The sequence below is a fragment of the Papio anubis genome, unplaced genomic scaffold (assembly GCF_008728515.1).
Source record: "Papio anubis isolate 15944 unplaced genomic scaffold, Panubis1.0 scaffold997, whole genome shotgun sequence".
NCBI lineage: Eukaryota > Metazoa > Chordata > Mammalia > Primates > Cercopithecidae > Papio > Papio anubis.
The window spans coordinates 22,145-28,535 of NW_022170225.1; positions in this window are offsets into that span (position 1 = coordinate 22,145).

The window sequence follows — 6,391 nt, forward strand, 5'->3', positions numbered from 1 at the left end:
TGATGGTGATGATGGTTGCGATGATGGTGAAGGTGATGAAAGTGATGGCGATGGTAGTAGCGATGGTGGCGGTTACATTATGGTGATATTTTCAGAGATGGTGATGATGGTGATTGAAGGTGACAGTTGCAGTGAAGGTGGTTGTTGTGGTGATGGTGATGGCGATGAAGGCTGTGACAGCAGTGGTGATTGATGATGGGAGTGAAAATAGCAAAGGTGGTGGTTATATTGGTCGGGGAGGTAAAGATGAAAAGAAATAATTTTGGGGCTGCTTTTTTTTTTTTATCAGGGAAGCCTTACTGAGGACTCTCTTAGTCTCACCAGTTGCCTAAATAATGTCTTTTTAGCTCCTGTATCACTACTATGGCCTGTCAGCCCCTCCATGGTTTTTCCTCATCCACATCTTCAGCCTGATTTACTATGACTGTCCCTTGTGCTTCTTGTACATGGGACACAGAGGTCTCTTCATTTCTTGAACACATCAAGTTTTTTCCCACCCCAGGGCCTTTGCATGTGCTGTTGATGCTTTCTAGAATGCTTTCCACCTTAATATTCACATTTGTCTCCTCTAGAGTCCTGCAGATTTTGACTTTTTCTCTGTCCCAACTTAGAAATCCAGAGTGCCTTGACTGCTCTGTGACATCGCCGGCTGTATGTTTTACCCTGCAGGCTCAAACCAAGCTGAGATCTTAAACATCTCCAGGCACTGGTAAAGCTGTTTAGGTTGTTTATTAAAACACTGCAAGAAGGCTGGGCGTGGTGGCTCATGCCTGTAATCCCAGCACTTTGGGAGGTTGAAGTGGGTAGATCACCTGAGGTCAGGAGTTTGAGACCAGCCTGGCCAACATGGTGAAACCCTGTCTCTACTAAAAATACAAAAATTAGGCGGGCGTGGTGGCATGTGAGGTTGCAGTGAGCTGAGATCGTGCCATTGCACTCCGGCCTGGGCAAAAAGAGTGACGCTCCATCTCAAAACAAAAACAAAAGAAACAAAAATGAACAAACAAGCAAACAAACAAAAAAACCACGGCAAGGAAGTAGCCCTGGTGGCAACTGAAGACACGGTCATGGATTAAATCATTTAGGGAGAGATTATAGAGTGGAAAAAGAACCCTGAGTAACTCATTTAAAAACTCAGGGAATGTCAATTTGTGCAAAGGCAATAGAAAAGAAATAAAAATAAAATAAAGGAATGGAGGTGTAGCTATTAGAGGAGACAGGACAAGAATGGCCAGAGAGATGGGAGGTGAGGGTGGGAAATGAATGGAGTATGGTATTATGGAGGTAAAGGAAAGAGATCACACTGAATTAAGACTGAAAAATATCCACAGGACAGAGCTGCAAGGAGGTTGTTTGTATTCTTTTTTTTGAGAGGGAGTCTGGCTCTGTCACCCAGGCTGGAGTGCAGTGGTGCGATCTCAGCTCATTGCAAGCTCCGCCTCCCGGGTTCACATCATTCTCCTGCCTCAGCCTCCCGAGTAGCTGGGACTACAGGTGCCTGCCCCCATGCCGTGCTAATTTTGTTTGTTTGTTTGTTTGTTTATTTAGTACAGACGGGGTTTCACCATGTTAGCCAGGATGGTCTCGATCTCCTGGCCTCATGATCCGCCTGCCTCGGCCTCCCAAAGTGCTGGGATTACAGGTGTGAGCCACCACGTCTGGCCTGGTTGTTTGTATTCTTAGCAAGAACAATTACAGTAGTGAAGGTGCTGGTGGTGGCGATGATGATGATGTTGACGATAGTGGTTGTGGTAGTGGTTGCTATGTATAAAGTTTCGGTGCCACGAAAGAAATGGCACTCAAATATAAAATTTTCCTTTTAATTCTCAGTGAGGCAAGTTACTTCTACATAGAAGGGTGCGCCCTTACAGATGGAACAATGGCGAGCGGACATTTGGCCCAGGGAGGGGAAGGGGTTCTTATCTCTGACACACGTGGCCCCTGCTGCTGTGTCGTTCCCCTGTTGGCTAGGATTAGACCGCACAGGCTAAACTAATTCCGATTGGCTAATTTAAAGAGAATGACGGGGTGAGAGGTTTGGCGGGAGTCAGGGCAGAGCAGGTAGCAGGTAATCGGAATGAGTTAGGGTGGAGCAGGTGATCAGAATGCGTTAGGGTGGAGTAGGTGATTCGAATGAGTCAGGGTGGAGCAGGTGATCGAAAAAGGTTACTTTACAAGGAAGTTAAATTTAAAAGTAGAAGGCAAAGAATTGAATGTACTGACATATTAATTCTTTGAGAAGAAATTTAGAACTCATATCTAATATGGCTATGATGATGATGATGATAATAACGGTTGTGGTGGTGATGATGGTGATAAAACGGTTGTAGTGGTGACGGTGGTAATCATGGTAGTGGCAGTAGCGATGGTGGTGGTAAAGGTCGTGGTGGTGATGATGGTGGTGATGATGCTGGTTGCGATGGTGCTGAAGGTGACGAAAGTGACGGTGATGGTAGTAGCGATGGTGGTGGTAACAGGATGGTGATGTTTTCAGAGATGGTGGTGATGATAGTGATTGATGGTGACAGCTGTAGTGAAGGTGATTGTTGTGAGGGTGATGAAGTCTGTGATAGCAGTGGTGATGATGACGGGAGTGAAAATAGTGAAGGGGGTGGTTATGTTGATAGAGGAGGTGAAGATGGTGGTGATGCCAATAATGATAGGGAAGGTGGTGGAGGTTGTGGTTATAATGGTGTAAGCCCAAAGTGGATTGAGGAAAAAGCACGAGGTGAAGAAGTGGAGACAGCAAGTGAAGTCACCTGTAAAGACAGTTAGAGAAAACAGTGTGCGAAAGCAAGATGAACAAGAGACTTCCTTGGGTGTTTGGAGCATGGTGGAATTAACTGGCTATTGGGATTGTCAAGGCCGTGAACGTACATAGTAGGTTCGTTGGGCTCTCAACATCCCACTGGCCCAGCCTGCATGCAGTGAGGTTTCCTGATCTTTCTCCCTAGTGATCTTCTAGGGGTGGGGTTGTAGAGGCAAGAGTTGATCAAGAGAGACAAGTGGTGCTACCTAATGCTCAGGCCAAAGTGGTTGACATAGTTTGGACGTTGTTCCCTCTAAATCTCATCTTGAAATGTAATCCCTGGTGTTGGAGGTGGGGCCTGGTGGGAGGTGATTGGATCATGGGGGTGGATTTTTTGTGGCTGGTTTAGTGCCATTTCCTTGGTGCTGTCCTGGTGATAGTGAGTGAATTCTCGGGAGATCTGGTTGTTTAAAAGTGTATGACTCCTCCCCTCCTCTCTCTTGCTCCTGCCCTCACCATGAGACACCTACTTTCCCTTCACCTTCTGCCATGTTTGGAAGCTTCCTAGGCCTTCCCAGAAACCAAGCAGATGTCAACTTCCTGTAAAGCCTGCAGAACCACGAGCCAGTTAAACCTCTTCTGTATAAATTACCCAGCCTCAGATATTCCTTTGTAACAATGCAAGGATGGCTTTACTCAGTAGTTATGCTATTACAGAATGTGGGCTGCAGAGTCAGAATCCCTGGGTTCAAATCCTGGCTCTGCCAATTATTAGCTGTGTGACTTTGGGAAAGTTACTCAACCTCTCTGTTCCACAGGCAACTGATCTGGGATAACTGCAATAGTCTCCTAACTTGTTGTCCTTCTGTCCCATCCTCCACCTTGCCGAACTTTCTGAAAGATGACTCTGGGCCCATTACACCTCTGCCCCACAACCCCATGAATATTTTACAGGCTAAATACACTTACTTAGTAGGTGCATAAATCTCACCTCACTCTGGTCCCACTCCACTTCTCCAGCCTAATTTCCTACCCTTCTGCTTCAGCCTTTCCACCTTCCCTGATACATTTTCTGTTTCCCTGAACTCCACATGCTACTTCTAGCCTTTCATGCCTTTGCACATGTGATTCTCTCAACCTGGAATGTGTTTCTTTTTTTTTTTTTTTTTTTAAGACAAAGTCTCGCTCTGTCACCCAGATTGGAGTGCAGTGGCGTGATCTCGGCTCACTGCAATCTCTGCCCCCCGAGTTCAAGCAATTCTCCTGCTTAGCCTCCCGAGTAGCTGGGACTATAGGCACCCGCCACCATGCCTGGCTAATTTTTGTATTTTTAGTAGAGATGGAGTTTCCTCATGTTGGTCAGGCTGGTCTTGAACTTCTGATCTCAAGTGATCTGCTCGCCTTGGCCTCCCAAAGTGCTGGGATTACAGGTGTGAGCCACCGCACCCCGCCTGGAATGCCCTTTTGTTTCTTGCCACTCTACTCCTGGCCACATCCTTCAAGTGCCATTCTTTTGCATATCCTTCCTTGATTAGCTCTTGTGAAAGGAAAATAAAGTCTCAGGACCCCAATTCACTATTCCAAAAGGAAAAAAAATTAAGCTGAAAGCGGAGTCAAGCAGATGGCTACAGATAAAAGGTCAGGTATCTTCACAGGTAGCTACTGTATATTCATTTTATCTTATGTAAAGTGCCAATATACTGAGCACAAGGTGAATACATCATTAACTATTCCCCCACCTGCTCCTTTTTTCTCTTGCAACACATGGGTTCAGTAATATGACCAAACTCTCCCTCTTTCCTCTCCAGTCTGCTTTTCCCCTTTAAATACTGAAGCCCTCAAAATTATCTTTGGAGAAACAAACAGACGATAGTATGTCTTTTTGTGTTCCTTTCTTCCAGGCACGTTCTTAACCCTAGCAAAATAAGCTTCTAAATTGATTGAGACCTGTCGCAGGTACTTTTTGGTTTATACTCTCCACTGTCCCCTTCCCTGCCTCTAAGATAGAGTTAGCTTCTCTCATTTCTCTGTTCATACCCTATTTCATCAAATCTAAAGCATTATTAATTTTAAGGTACACCATTGGCCGGGTGCGGTGGCTCACGCCTGTAATCCCAGGACTTTGGGAGGCCGAGGTGGGCGGATCACTTGAGGCTAGGAGTTTGAGACCAGCCTGGCCCCCATGGCAAAACCCCATCTCTACTAAAAGTACAAAAAATTAGCCAGGCGTGGTGGCACACACCTGTAATCCCAGCTACTCGGGAGGCTGAGGCAGGAGGATCGTTTGAACCCGGGAGGCAGAGGTTGCAGTGAGCCAAGATGGTGCCACTGCACTCCAGCCTGGGTGAGAGAGTGAGACTCCATCTCAAAAAAATAAATAAATAAATAAATAAATAAATAAATAAAATAAAATAAAATAAATAAATTAAGGTACACCATTACTTTATGTACCACTACACCTAACCATTAAACTATCACACAATGCTTTCTTATTCCTTATAAATTTTTATTTTATTCTTGAATGAGCTATAATAGATTTATTTAGAAATGAATGTTTATCATGCATAGCTCTGTTGCATGCATACCAAAGAAACTAGCAGTGGGAACTAAATTGGTTAAGATGTTCTTGAAGCTTCTTCATATTCAGAATCTTCTAAATTACTTTCAACACAGTCATTGATGCCCATGTTTCAATGTCCATATTTCTCTACATCAGTAGTTCTCAAGATGTGGTCCCCAGATCAGCTGCATCAATATTGTCTGGGAATTTGTTAGAAATGCAGATTCTTGGGCCAGTTGCGGTGGCTTACGCATGTTGTCCCAGCACTTTGGGAGGCTGAGGCGGGCGGATCACGAGGTCAAGAGATTGAGACCATCCTGGCCAACATGGTGAAACCTCGTCTCTACTAAAAATACAAAAATTAGCTGGGCATTGTGGCATGCGCCTGTAGTCCCAGCTACTTGGGAGGCTGACACAGGAGAATTGCTTGAACCTGGGAGGCAGAGATTGCAGTGAGCTGAGATCGCGCCACTGCACTGTAGCCTGGCAACAGTGTGAGACTCTGTCTCAAAATAAATAAATAAATAAATAAATAAAATAAAAATAAATAAATGCAGATTCTTGGACCATATCCAGACCTGCTGAATCAGGAATGTCGAGATAAGAGCCCAGTAAGTGTTTTTTAACAGACCTTCCAGGTGATTCTGATACATGCTTAAGTTTGAGAACCCAGCTTTGCATGGTATTGTTCTCTGAACCATCAGGAGTATTGTGATGTAGCATTTAATCAAAGAATCCACGAGAGAACCAGAGGCCATTGTTAGTTCTCTGCCATCCTCACATTGCTTAGTGGAGCACCTGAATATAAATCAAATGTCTTCCAACTGTGATGACAAAATGAAATTATAATTCCTATTCATAACCAAGTTATTGTGGCATAATATTCCAGGGGCTTTCTTGCTGGAAATCTAAAAGTGTGTTCTCAGTTATCTCTGAGAGCTTCTTGCAGGTTCATCTCATAGATGCTCCTGAATAGCCCTTTCCATCCTTCCATGCATCCATCCACGCATCCATCCATCCATCCATCCATCCATGCATCGATGCATCCATCCATCCATCCATCCATGCATCCATCCATCCAT